This window comes from Mustela putorius, unplaced genomic scaffold (assembly GCF_011764305.1).
Source record: "Mustela putorius furo isolate JIRA1106 unplaced genomic scaffold, ASM1176430v1.1 tig00537227_pilon_pilon_pilon, whole genome shotgun sequence".
Lineage (NCBI taxonomy): Eukaryota > Metazoa > Chordata > Mammalia > Carnivora > Mustelidae > Mustela > Mustela putorius.
Window position 1 is genome coordinate 21,253,572 of NW_025422368.1, and position 12,525 is coordinate 21,266,096.

At 40.7% G+C, this 12,525-nt stretch overlaps 1 protein-coding gene across 5 annotated transcripts in view; it reads right to left on the bottom strand.

Annotated features, from left to right (window-relative positions):
- SOX5 (SRY-box transcription factor 5) overlaps positions 1-6,101 on the bottom strand; it is a 994,837-nt gene extending 988,736 nt beyond the window's left edge. For 2 of the 5 annotated variants that reach the window (XM_045072864.1, XM_013047545.2), the window contains exon 1: positions 5,531-5,918. The gene's annotated coding sequence lies outside the window, so the exon portion shown is untranslated. Of the gene's footprint in view, positions 1-5,530; positions 5,919-6,009 lie in introns of those variants that run through there. The other 3 variants (XM_013047547.2, XM_013047548.2, XM_045072865.1) reach the window with 3 other exon arrangements.
- Positions 6,102-12,525: the final 6,424 nt, after the last annotated feature.

Here is a 12,525-nt window from a genome sequence, read left to right on the forward strand (position 1 = left end):
ATAAAATGTTAATTACTGAAGGAACATTTCTATGAATAAAAGATAGAATTCACACTTGTACCAAATACAGCATCTTAATAAAACCACATTGTCAGAGATCATATATAGACGTTAACTGAATCACTATTTTAAAGTGTTGATCTCAGCCTCAGGGAAGTGATATATTTTTCTTCTTGGACTCAAATAAGTCCAAAGCAAGTACGAAATTAAGCTTCAAACATTATTAATGACCAAAAAGACTTAACTAGGACAGAAGATTGTAGCTAACATGTACTAAGCACCTAGCTCATGACAAATGCTATGCTAAGAATCTGATACACAATATCCAATGTAATCCATGCAGTATCTGTATAAGAGAAAGCATTATAATCTCCAGCTTTGGAGCTGAGTAAACAGGGCAGAGCACTGAACACTCGGAACTCCAAGCGAAGTCTTGGAAGAATTATACGTAGACCTAAACTGAGAAGCTCCCAAAGTGAGTGGGATTGCCTCTTGCATCCCAGTTCCTTCCTGAGATCCCTACATCTAAGACTTTATTTGGGGCTGCATGTGACAACACAATACCCCTGAGCTTCCAGGGAATTCAACTGGAGGTCAAGCCAGAGCCCTTCCATCCCTTTGATGGCTGCATTATTTGTCCCCTTTGGACACGTGATAGCATATAATCACAAAATAACTGAATGACAAGTAATTGAGCATCAAAGATAGAATCAGGTTTTTCTTTTCCTTTTTAATTTACAATGAACTTTAAATAATAAAGAATGGGTGGACCTGTACCTATAGAATTCAATACCACCTCTCCTAGAGATACATTTTTCCCCCCCCCCGGGTTTGTTTATTTTTAAGGTTCAATTTTTAAAGATGATTATTTAATATAGTCCTTATATACATTCATTTCCCCCCTACTTTTATCAATATTTCTGCCCAACATTCTTACCAGTAAGCAGACTAATTACTTGCCTATAAGGTATGATTTGAGTAGTACTGAAAAAAATCCCTATCTTCATAAATATCTCCTCTGGCAGTTTCACTTTATACCTGTAATCTCCCCAACTCTTTCTCAAAGGAATTAAACAGCCATAATAGACTGCAACAATAACAGTAATAATAATAATAACCACATCTAGAGAATTAAACCATCATGAGCTATTAACACTTTTGAATTAATTAGCTTATGAGCCAGCGGTTAAATTGGTCAAATGGGGCAGGAATTCAGAAGGGTCCTGCAAAGCAAACCAGGATGTTATCAAGGGCCCATCCTACGGTTCAGGGCCCTGATAGAGAGCATTCAAAAGCACCCATGTAGGCAGTTAAAGGGGTAGGAATTTGGAGGAAACAACCCCAAAAGAATATTTCCCTTAATTTTAAGCACAAGGAAATTGAACATGGTAAAGTTTAAACTTTATAAACAAAGTAAAGTTTAAACACAAACTGAACAAAGTTAGGTTAGCACCACAGAGGGGTACCTGGTGGCTCAATCATTAGGCGTCTGCCTTCGGCTTAGGTTATGATCCCAGGGTCCTGGGATCAAGTCCCGCATGAGGCTCCCTGCTCCACGGGGAGCCTGCTTCTACCTCTCCCACTACCCCAGCTCATGTTCTCTCTCTCACTGCCAAATAAATAAATAAAATCTTAAAAAAAAAAAAAAAAAAAAGGCACCACAGAAATGTCCCAACATGGCCCAGCTAAAAGCAACTAAGAGTGCCTAAATATCTGTCCCACTACTGAGCAGTAAGTGCTCCATTTCTCCCCTTTAAAATATAAAAATCCATTAGTTTTAAGCAAAAGGTTAGATCCTTGCTTTGTATTCTTAAAAATTTTGTTTGACTCTTCCATTAAGAGCAACTTTTCATGCAAATGAATTCCTGGTTTAATTGAAAATCATTAAATAACTTTTCTACATCTAAAATCTTTCTCCTGTTAGGTATGAGTAATTATTTATGTTACATCACACACAGAAAATAAACAACAAAGACCCTACTCACATTTGAGAATCATTTACCATTCCCACTCCCCAAGCTCCCCCAAATGGGAAATGGAATAACAAGACTGATCATAATTGGATTAAGAACTATAATTCTTTAATTCATTCATCAAATTGAGGCATTTGGAACAGTTTATTTACAGAGTTGTTTAGACAGTTTTGTGTGGTGTTTTTTAAGATAAACCAAAATGCCTTTCTGAAAGAAGTTTCAGATCCCAAATCATTAACATATGAAAACCAAATGTAGACAATTTACAAATTGGTGTTTTAAACAATGTTTGGAACAAAATTGGACTTTTATTTTATTAACTATCTACAAATCTAGGTTCAGGATATAGTTTATTTGAAACAGCCAAGCACTTTCTTTGCCTTTAAAATAAGCCTACATTTCTCAGGCTAAAAAAATTGTGACTAGTATGTGAGGGAATGCATTGACTTCAGGCCTAGACAAATAAATTTTCTAGGTTACTCTCAAAACTCTAATTATAGCATTTTTACCACTGCAGGTGATTGGATATTGGGTAGAACATCCAGGGTATGCCAATCAATCACATCACAATTTTACCTGATGGAAATCTAAATAGTATTCAACCTTAGAACTCTGAGTTATTTGAAATCCTGTGTACTTTAGGAGATCACTAAAAACAAGTTTTATCCTGCCCTATATATTGCATTTTTATACAATCTGAACATGACTTCAAAACAATGACTGCCTGTCACTTAGTAAATGAGTAGTGTTTTTTCAAGAAGACAGTATGCTTTTTTAATCATAGTTTTCATTTGCTTTAAAAAAAATTATTCAAGCATTCAAATCCATTCTTTTAATTGGAAAATGAAATTTTAAACTTTCCCTATAGCTCATGTCTTACTCCCCAGAAGGACCCCCCCCCAAAAAAGCCATCATACCTGAGTATAAACTTCACTCTTTTGTTATTTACTATTTACTCCATACACTCCACAGATAACATCTTTATAAGCATATATTCATTTTTTTCCTTCACAAAGTCATGTGTCAGTCTAAACAGGATGTGCATTTACATGTATAGAACTAAGTTAACTTGAAATAACCACTGAATCTCAAATGCCTGGTTATTTACCAAATAAGTTTGAGAGTTTTGAACGCTGTATATAACATGCCATTCAACCAGAACTGTTTAAGCTCAACAACAAAACTAATACAGAGTTTCTCTGTTAAGAGTTAAAGCTCTTTTTTTCTGTACTAAGTTTACTCTTTCAAGTCTATCTCAGATTGCTTCAATATTGCCCATTCCAAAAGGCTACAGAAAGGGATTTTTTAAAAACCCACAAGCAAACAAAAAACTCTATTAATTCTTCATGTACAAGATTGTTAGAAGACCACTGGAAAGAAAAAAAAAATTTCAAGCAAGTATGCTACTATATAATTAACACAAATAACTAAATAATTATGCACATCCCTTCCCACCCCCACAATTAAATGTTTTTAAACAACTCATGTGATGAAAGATCTACCTTTTAGGCAAACAAAAGCAATCCCTACTAGTCTGAGGATTTAAAGCTGTATTGCATCAGTTTTAAGTGATGCTTATGATTTTTATCTAACACAGTTCTGAGGAATAAACAGTTGATGACATAATTTGCAGGAGAACTTTGCACAATGCCTAAGAGAACTTTCAGTGTAAGTACTTTTGATTTTATGTCATTGTGACTGAATTTATCTAGGCTTCAGCCTGGAAGCTATATTTAAATCGGGAAGAAGCACCCCCCAGAAACTTTGTTCCATGTATCTACATTTGAAACCAGATTCTTTCCCTATCAGAGCTAACAACAGTTCACATAAAGCTGAATTCCTTCAAAATTAGATCAAAATTTTGCAGTTCTGTAAAGACTCTAAGAAATCATCCTCCTTTTCGTTCTGTAAAAGTCAAACTTAAAAAACATTTCTGTATACTTTAAAACCATCTGGCCCTTAACCTAATCACTCTTGGCAATCGAGCCTCACTCCTGTAATCCTGATCAAAAACTCTGCTGTGTTTTCTTCTGATTGAAATGTCCACTGCCTACAAATCTCCCACGCGCCTACTTCATTGGCCTGTTTTGTTTGCGTGGGCTTTTTTTTTTTCTTTCTTTTTATTTTTTTTAAGGATACTAGAGGCCATTATTTATGAGCAGCAAGGAAACAAATCACTCTGTCTAGTCCCTTTGCAGATTCCCACACTTATTACCCAAAATCCCACAGATCTCCTTTGGTCTTGCCCTGGACTGAAGAATTGTGCTGAGCCTCAAGGCAGTCTCTGGGGAAATCGGCTCATGCCTTTCTTGACAAACTACTTTGGATATCTGGACATTGTGAGGCTCTCAAGTGGGATAGAACAAATCCCCTAAACTTTTCTGAAGAAGTACAGTTGACTGCCACCCAGAGTGCCTGGGTTGGCTGACACTGAGACTATGGCTCTGAATACTCACAGAATTCCTCATTTTGACCTGCTTTAGTTGAGAAGGGAAGACATCAAAATGAATTCACAGGCACCGCACTCTGATTTTAGTCACGGGGGCCAGCGTCTTCAGACAGTCACCAGGGTCAATCTATGTATTAATATACTCGCTTTGCAAAGTGTACGGAAAATGACTATTAAAATATGTCAAAGTCCTCCCTGTGCACCCGATGCCAGCAGATCAATTCTCAAGAAACTGTTACTATCAAACACAAACATTTCCAGATCCAGCCTGATTTCAAGTCGTATAACCTCTTTTCCTGGCTGATGACCGTAGCCCAAAGTGCAAGCGAGATTTCCCAAACCCGCGCTTAGAGTGACACAACACGTGAGCGGTTTCGCTTCGTACACTGAGGGGGGTGGGGGGAGGAAAGTAGTTGCAAGGAAAATTAAAGCTTCCGGTCGCTGGAATCCCTAGAATTCTGAAGGATGAGACTTGTCTCCGAAAATTCCGGGCGGGAGAGAGGAGGACGAGTTAGGGAGAGGGATTGCAGAAAGCGAAACAAAAAGACGAAAAGGGGGGATATTAAGATTGCGGGGTGGGCTGGGGGCCACGGCCATACTGCAGGAAGGGTGAAGAGCTTTGTCCAACTTTGAGGGTCTGCGGCTGGAGCGTGAGCCGAGATGCACAGGCTCGCCCCGGCTTTCCCCTGCACTCCTGCTCTCATCTCGCATCACCACCTCCACCGCCACCGCTTCCAAAACAATACCGGCAGCGGCGCGCAGGCTCCCCAACACATCTCCAAAGTTATCCCATTTCCTGAACGGGGGCCAAGCCCACGCTCCGGGGTCCCCCCCCCGCGGCCGGCCGCCCCCCGAGGATGACAGGGCCACCTCGAGTCTCGAGCCGCCTCCCGCCTCCCCCTCACCCCCAGCCCAGTCCCCCTCCCTCCGTACTTGAGGAAACTCCGGTGGCGGCCCCCTCCCTCCTCAGCCGGCTCTCCAGCTGGAGCCGGGAGCGAGTGCTGAGTGGCGGGCACGGCGAGCGGCTGAGGGGAGCTCTGCGCCTTGGAGGTCTGCCCACAACAACATCGGGACGAACAACAAAGTTAAAACGCTGCGATTCACGCACCTTACCGGGTCTCCTTAATGTCTCCTCTGGCGTGGGATGCAAAGTGGCACAGTGGCGGGCTGGGGGCCCCCGGGAGGAGACTGGAGATGGGTTTTGGTGGCTCGCCTTTTTCACTCTGTGTGTGTATGTGTGTGTGTGTGTGTGTGTGTGTGTGTGTGTGTGTGCGCGCGCGCGCGTGTCCCTCTCCCCCCCGGCTCTCGCTCGCTCGCTCTCGCTCCCCGTGTGGCTCTCAAGGACGAGGTGAAATCCCTTTGCTGGTCATGAGGCGGCTTCAGAGACAAACAACACAATGCGAGTGCAAATAACAAAAGGCAAAAAGACAGTAGGAACAATGGGGGAGGCGAGGGCAGCGCACCAGCCGGCGGTCACCGCGGCCCGGCGCCCGCCCCGGGGGGTGCGGCGGGGGCGGGCGCGGGGGCGGCGCCGGGGGCTCCGACTCCCTCCAGGTCGCACCCGAGCTCCCGTAAACCCACCCTGACCTCCTTCCTGCAGCTCGCCGCCTGGCCGCCCTCTCTGTCCATCCGAAGCCAAGGAGCCCCAGAGTTTGCTTCCCCGTCTGCTGCAGAGTAACTAGATTGTAAATAACGCGGTGATTAACCACACGGTGCAGGAATGTTTAAAAAAAAAAAAAAAAAATCTGCCCTCCACTTAAAGGAGCGATAAAATGGAATGGCAGGAGGGGAAGGAGGCAAGAAGAGTGGGCTATCTCCGGATCTCGGCGGAGCTCGCATCTATAAATACGCATTCCTGTTTAGTCAGGTCTCCTTTGTCAACTTCTTCCCTGCGCTGGAACCTCACCCGCTGCCCTGGAACCATTACCTGGGTCCCCTACTTAACCCTCACCCCCGTTTGCACACAGTAAAGCTCGCACAGGGGGTGCGTGTGGGGGTCTGCGGGCGTCCGCGGAACCTTCTGGGAGGCGAGCCGCCGTTTGCCCGGCGCGAAGGCTGGAGCCGCGAGAGGTTCGGTGTTTCAAGCGACCACTACCTCCCCGAGCCCGGCTGCGCGCCCGCGGGTCCCGCCGGCACTCTGAGCCCACCCACTCCTTGGGGTGCGGGGGGAGAAAAGTTTTGAGGCGCTCTCACCCCTGCCTCCGGGTGATTGAACTGGTTTTGTTTTGTGGGGGTGAACCCAAGTGACCCGATGCCCAAGAACCAAAGAATGATGTTTAGGGGGGAAAGGCTGGGCGCTGGGCTTTGGAGTCCAGCGACACTGGAGACAGCGCGTGAAGGCAAGAGAGGGAGAGACCCTCAGAGTGACATCACCACGGGAAGAAACTCCGTAGGTATTGCTCGGGGCCGAAGCTGTGGGGCTGATCTAAGTGTGTGCTCTGACAGCTCCCAGGCTGCTACGGCGCTTATCTCTTCCAATCTTACTTTCATTGACTTAGAACAGCTGCCCGGTTGCCAGGGGTAAAAAAAAAAAAAAAATTAAAAAAATTAAAAAAAAAAGGAAAAGGAAAAGGGAAAAAAAGAAAAAAGAAGAACCCTATTAAATATCACACTAGGGTGGACGGGGGGCGGGGGGACTCTGGGGTTCTGGGGTTCCGAGTGATCTCCCTAGACCTGGCGTCCAAGAAGGGAGATGTCACGAGGGCCGCAGCGGGTAAGAGATTAAGACACAATACGAGCAACACGTTTCTTTTTCTCGCTCTTCCCTTCCTCTTCTCTGGCCGATTTGCATGTTCTCTTTGCTCCTCTCGCTGCTTTTCTTCAGATGCGCATCCATTGACTAAGCCGCGTCCCTGGGCACCCCCCAGCATTTCCCAGAGTGCAACAACACCACCAGGAGTTCAATGACCACAGTCTGTTTATTCTTCACGCGCCTGGAAGAGCAGGGCACTGAAGCAGCATGGGAGGGAGGCTTATGGCTTGCCTGTCTGTGCGGTCTCTCTCAGACTTTTTCTGGCTGGTTTCTAAATGGCAGCTAGTAAGCAAATACAGTTTCTTAATGCACGCAACACATACCAATCACAATATATTCACCTAGAAAAGTGATATATCCTTTCTCCACGTTTCCACCCTTCCTAGATTTGTTTCTGGAGGTGGATTGCTAATACCTGAGATTTTGCACTTGTCTGGAGTGGAAACTTTCTGGGGTGTTTGATGATTGATTATTTGGTACCTGCTTTCTAAAAATGGCAAAACACCTTTCCTTGGAACAAAAGTGAGAAATGCAAATCTTAATAACTCAAGGCAAAATTTTCAAAGTGTAAGCATAGTTATTATCCATTCCCACAAAGAAAAGCTTCCTCTTGCACAAATATTTGATAGCATAGAGCCCAGTAATTAAGAGAACAATCAAATAAACTCGGGGCTTTCACGGGGACTCTAAATTATCATCTGCCTCGAATTTATAAGCAGTGTAATCATTTGCTATTTGGATATAGCTCTGGATATGGCATTCTAAATGTGTATCCTTAAACAATTTTACTATGTTTTCTTAAGTATTTAATGAGAGAGACCAGGGATAATAATAACATTCAAACTGCTGGATCAATGTGGCTTCACCAACTGTGTGAAAAAAATTCTCTGCACGTGTGCATGAAACACCTTTCCTATATGCCACCTTTCCTCACATTTCTTATATCATGCAAGCTTCATGTCAGACCCAGTAATAGGAATTCATAAGAATTTATCGATAATGGCACTACCCCTTGAACTATTAAGCATTATTTTTATTCTAAGGTATTCTTGGCATACATTAAATGGTTTACTTTCACAGTACATATGTAGTTGCTTTTCACAATTAGCTATTACTATGTCAGACCCAGATCCTAATATAAGGTGCAAGAGGTGAATCAAGCCCAACTACAAAAAAGCAATGGCCCCTTACTACCAATTATATGAAAATATGTAACACTTGAAAATAAATTGCCATTTACAGTGAACTGCCTGAGGTTTTAAACCACTTCTCTCAGACTGGGTGAAAATAAAGGGACAGAGTGAGTCTTTTTCCCCTGGGTCTCCGGCCATTGGGTGACAAACATGCCTGCATGGCCTAACCCCACCAAGCAGAGTGCTGCCAGCGCTCCGGGTTTCAGATTCTTACAGCTTTTTCAGTGTAACTGCTTCTGGGGCTTCTTACTGGCAGGAGAGGTGAGGCTGGGCAGAGCCAGAGAAGGGGCAAAGTTGCAAGCTGCCTGGTTTAAGGTACTGATGAAACCTGAGTCACACCAACCTCTTCCCTTTTGCTCCACCAGGCAGCAGAAATTCCATTATGGTTATTGGAACCACATGCCCTTAAGACTACCTCGTGATCATCATATAGCAACAGCATAGCTGATCAAACACTTCCAGTGCGATGTTTGTTTGTGTTGGGCTTTAAAAAAATAGCCACGTTTGAAGTGGGACGGACACATTAAAGATCAGTGTTTCCATTTATCAAGCATTTACTATGTGCCGACTCTTGGCCAAGGACTTCTTTTATGTACTTCTCCTTCTCACTACAAACGTGCAAGAAATTGCATCCCTGTTTTGCAGATGAAAAAGCTAAAGCTCAGAGAGGTTAAGTGACTTGCCTGAAATCATATGGCTTCTAAGCCGTTGTGTCATTCCTAGTGCTCCTGCTTTAAACCTGTGCTCTTCCACTTCACTCACACGTGTATTAGAACCAGTTTTCAGCGAGAAATATTAATTCATTAAGTGGGTACATTTAAAATGCCAAATTTACACTATGTATAGTCCAGACATAAGCTACGTTGGTATTCTCATATTGGTCACTAGATACCTGAAATTTTCAAGAAAATCAAAATGTGCCATATATGGAATATAAACATATACTACATGTTACAAATAAAATGCATTTAACAATGTATATAAATACATAAAATCATCTTATTATGTAGACTAGGCAATTCGATATTATATATGCATAAGTATATATTCATATGATCCATATTATAATAATGACTCAAGTTTCTGAATCCCGCTAACTTTACAGGCATGTTCTAAAGTGCTTTTCATGCATGAACTCACAACCACCTCATGAGGTGGTTTAATCCTCACAACCACCCCATGAGGTACCTAATTTTATTATATTATTTTACAAATAAGGAAACTGAGTCACAGAGACGTTATATAACTTGTCGAAGCTTATACACTTAGCAGGTGATGGAGCCTGGACTCAAATCAAAGTGTACACACACAATATATATGTGTATTCAAGTACGGATATATATTATATATGGCTCTCAAAATATGGGGAAACTTTTAAGGCAAATCAACTGAGATTTATATCAGTCTATATTCCCATATTCTAGAAATATCCTTGATAGGAGAGGGCTTTATTTTTGTCCAATGTATTCAAGATCTTTAAAAATGTTTGAGGCAATCTTAATCCCCCTAACATATTTAGAGATATTGAGGGGGTGCTAATACATATTAGGAAGATACAATATTTGACCCTAGCTGATTTGCACGAAGTTCATCTTGGATTTATTTGGTCACTTATGTTAAAAATAGCAAAGACATAGTACTTGGGAATCCTAAAGAAGATGAGAGGGATACTAATAAACATGAAAATCTATGGCCTGAGAAGTGGAGGGAAATGTGGGTGATGCAAGACACCTAAAATGTAACGTCATTTTAATGGTTATTATCAATTTTTAAAAATTAATATTATCAATCCTCACTCCATTAATAAGAGTGTATTATAAAATGGTAATTTAAGTTTAGTGACTATAGACTGAAACACTGCAACTACTCAAAGGAACTTGAAGTATTGGGTAAGAATCCCAAATAGGGACACCTGGGTGGCTCAGTGAGTTAAAGCCTCTGCCTTCAGCTCAGGTCATTATCCCAGGGTCCTGGGATCGAGCCCATTTCAGGGAACCTGCTTGCCTGCCTCTCTGCCTACCTGTGATCTCTGTCTGTCAAATAAATAAATAAAATCTTTAAAAAAAAGAAGAATCCCAAGTACACAAGTGATTAATCCCATGTCTATGTTTTACCTGTCCCACCAAACACACTGTGCATATCAAATTTTAGAAGTGAACTTCTTCAAGTCAACCTTTTCTTCTTTGAAAAGGTATCTTGAGGTGTTATTCTCTTCCTCTTCTTCTCGCCCTAAATACAATATAAAGGATTATGTATGAAAGGAAAATTAACTGAACAACAATCTTCCTTCTCTGGGCATTCTTAATTCTGATAACTCCCAAGATACCAACATCTAAAATATTAATTTTACTGAGTTCGATGTGTCTCCTCAGAAAAACTGAAAGAGACACACTATACCTAGCAGATGCCACACATTAAGTACTTACCGAAAAAAATTTTAGAGCCCTATTACAGATACATATGTTTTCATTTAAAAACTACTATGAAATCGAGTGTTCTTTTATTTAAACATTCCCTTGTGGTCCTACAAATTAAGATCAGTAGTACTATATTAACAACTGAGAGCCAGACCCAACTGAACTGGTTACAAACAGTTGGTAAAACTGCCAACACTGGTTTTGCTGCCGGAAGTTGACTGAAACGTGATGTAGCGTATATATTTAAAAGTGAATTCTCTAAAATAAATGAATAAATAAATTTTAAAAAGTGAATTCTCATTTCTTAAGTTTTCTCATTTTGGAAAGTATTTAGAATAAACTTTTTAAAAATTTCAGCCACAGTTTTGAGAAGGGGAAGAAATGTATAAAACCCAGATACTTTACACAGCCAAAATAACAGCTGCATTGCCCCCATTATTGAAGCCTATTCATTATTCTGATTGTTAAATTTTCCTTTCCTACCAAAAAAAAAAAAAAAAAAAAAAAAAAAAAAAGAATGAGGTTGGTTCTATTCAAGTGAAATAGTTGTAGTCTCCACATCTTGTCTCTTAATTTACTGTTTCTCAATATGACTTCTGTCCTTTAATTTTAAATAATAAGCATACAGTATGAGGGGATTTAAACATGTAAAAGTAGTGTTTGTTTGTTTGTTTGTTTGTTTTTAAATGTGTGGATTTCTTTCAGGCCCAGCTTTCACAGTATATTCTGTGTTCTCTACCGCTACAAAATTTGAGTCATGAATATATAGAGGTTTACCTACAATGAGATCCATGGTTTTACTTATAAGGAAAAGGATAATGACAGATATGTTTTGCTAACTTAGTAAAAGAACTCATTGTCAAACAAGGCAATAAAATATCAAGCTTGAATCTCAGTAGGGTTTAGATATTTGGGTCTCTGAATTCATGATGACTCTTATTTTTGTAACTTCTTTTCAAACTTTTGGTACTGTATTACCAATTGCATTATACGTTACATGAAATATGGTAGAGAGTGAAAGAATGGACAAAATGAAAGGTCAACAAAAGCACATAAAATGAAGAGGATGGCTTAAACAATCACTAAAAAAATTGCCCTTCTTACTGAAATCCCAGTAAATTATTTGAAGAGAGTAAATATAAGTTAAATATCTAGGTATCTGGGACATCTACCCCCATCTTTTCATTGATGGTGATACACTTACACAAACTTAGAATTTAATTCACAGGTTGATTTTAAAAAGAAAATGTTAAATTATTGCACATTGTTTTGTGTTCTCAAAATGTCTGCTTTCTAGGTAACTTTGCTCCAGGACAGAGTAATCAACTGGATCACTACCTCAGTAGTCAGATTTGGTCACACCACTTGCAGTTTTTTTAAACCCTTCTTTGATTATGCAATATGTCCATTCATTTTTCAGCTTTTAATTTTTGTTGCATAAACAAGTGATCAAGCATTTATATAATAAAAACATTTGATACTTCTAGGCAGCTTCTGAATTCTGAGTGTTTACCTGGGCATAGCTAGGATGAACAATGTATTTTTCTGTCTGCCTATAGCAGGGAATTATAACATACAAGTCCTCGTAAATTTTCAGTCCAAAAAGAAGTAAAAGAAATAAGATGATTTGTCCAAACAGGATGAAGAACAATGGACATAGTGACTGTGGTATTGTTTGTGTGGGGAAAAAAAATAGCTTTAATATGGTTATTGGTAATATACATAGCTAAAAGGTCTGAAC